Here is a 2,430-nt window from a genome sequence, read left to right as displayed (position 1 = left end):
TAAGCAAACTGGCGCCAAGTCTGAAAAGAGGAAGGTCAGTCAACCCACTTCTGAATCCGAATGCTTCTACTGCAAGAAGAAGGGGCATTGGAAGACAGATTGCTTGAAGCTAAAGGAAGATCAGAAGAACAGAACAGTCGTTCCATCTTCAGGTATTTTCGTTATAGACTGTATACTTGCTAATTCAACTTCTTGGGTATTAGATACAGGTTGTGGCTGACACTTATGTTCCAATTCACAGGGACTAAGAAGAAGTAGAAAGTTAAGCAAGGGTGAAGTCGACCTACGAGTGGGAAATGGAGCACGGATTGCTGCATTAGCTGTATGAACTTATTATTTGTCGTTGCCCTCTGGGCTAGTTTTGGAACTGGAAGAGTGTTTCCATGTTCCAAGCCTTACTAAAAATATCATTTCAGTTTCTTGCTTAGATGCTAAGGGATTTTCCTTTTTAATAAAAGACAATAGTTGTTCGTTTTATTTTAAAGAGATGTTTTATGGATCTGCTAGATTAGTCAATGGACTTTATTTATTAGATCACGACAAACAAGTTTATAACATAAATACCAAAAAGGCCAAAAAGGATGATTCAGATCTCACCTATCTGTGGCATTGTCGATTAGGCCATATTAACTTGAAACGCATGGAAAGACTTCAAAAGGAAGGAATTCTAGAACCATTTGACTTAGAGGATTATGGTAAGTGCGAATCATGTTTACTTGGCAAAATGACAAAGCAACCTTTCTCTAAAGTTGGAGAAAGAGCAACTGAACTATTGGGTTTAATCCATACAGATGTATGTGGACTAATGAGTACAAATGCTAGAGGTGTTTTCAGCTACTTTATCACTTTCACTGATGACTTCAGTAGATATGGTTATGTCTACCTAATGAAGCATAAGTCTGAATCCTTTGATAAATTCAAGGAATTTCAGAGTGAAGTAGAGAATCAATTAGTCAAGAAGATTAAGGCACTGCGGTCTGATAGAGGCGGTGAATATCTGAGCTATGAATTTGATGACCATCTGAAAGAATGTGGAATTCTATCAGAATTGACTCCTCCTGGAACACCACAATGGAACGGTGTGTCGGAACGGAGGAACAGAACCTTGCTAGACATGGTTAGGTCAATGATGGGTCAGGCCGAACTTCCATTAGAATTTTGGGGACATGCACTAAATACAGCTGCACTCACTATAAATAGAGCTCCATCTAAAGCTGTCGAAAAGACTCCATATGAGTTATGGTTTGGAAAGCCTCCAAAGTGTCTTTTCTAAAGATTTGGGGATGTGAAGTATACGTCAAACGATTAATTTCAGACAAACTTCATCCAAAATCTGACAAATGTATCCTTGTGGGATATCCAAAGGAAACAAAGGGGTATTACTTCTACAATACATCTGAGAACAAGGTGTTTGTTGCTCGAGATGGTGTCTTTTTGGAGAAGAATCACATTTCCAAAATGACAAGTGGGAGAAAAATAGACCTCGAAGAAATTCGAGTCGAACAACAAACTCTAGAGAATGCTCAAGATGACATTCAGGATGAAACTCAGAGATCTTTAGAAGTATCTGGTAAGAATCATGGTCAACCTAGAGATGTAACCCCGCGTAGATCGCAGAGATATAGATCTCAACCGGAAATGTACTTAGGTATTTTGACGAACGAGAGCTGTGACGTTCTATTACTTGAAAGTGATGAGCCTGCGACTTACAAACAAGCTATGACAAGCCCTAGCTCCAAGCAATGGCAAGAAGCCATGCAATCTGAATTAGACTCCATGTTTGAAAACCAAGTATGGGATTTGGTCGATTTGCCAGATGGCTACCAAGCCATTGGAAGCAAATGGGTTTTCAAACTGAAAAAGGACAAGGATGAGAAACTTGAAGTTTTCAAAGCTAGATTGGTTGCAAAAGGTTACAGGCAAGTCCACGGTGTGGATTACGATGAAACCTTTTCACCAGTTGCAATGCTGAAGTCTATTCGGATAATGTTAGCAATCGTTGCATATTACGATTACGAAATATGGCAGATGGATGTCAAAACCGCTTTCTTAAACGGCATTTTAACAGAAACTGTGTTTATGACACAGCATGAAGGTTTTGAGGATCCAAAGAATGCTAAAAAGGTATGCAAGCTAAAGAAATCAATCTACGGATTAAAGCAGTCATCCAGGAGCTGGAATATAGCAGTCAGTGACTTTGGTTTCATCAAGAACGCAGACGAATCTTGTGTATACAAGAAGGTCAGTGGGAGAAAAATTGCTTTCCTAGTATTATATGTCGACGACATATTACTTATCGGAAATGACATTCCTATGTTGAACTCTGTCAAGATTTGGCTTGGGAAATGTTTTTCGATGAAGGATCTAGGAGAAGCACAGTACATATTGGGCATCAAGATTTACAGAGATAGATCTAAAAAGATGATTGGA

Source organism: Spinacia oleracea, chromosome 3, assembly GCF_020520425.1.
Source record: "Spinacia oleracea cultivar Varoflay chromosome 3, BTI_SOV_V1, whole genome shotgun sequence".
Classification (NCBI taxonomy): Eukaryota; Viridiplantae; Streptophyta; class Magnoliopsida; order Caryophyllales; family Amaranthaceae; genus Spinacia; species Spinacia oleracea.
This window is presented reverse-complemented; position numbering follows the sequence as displayed.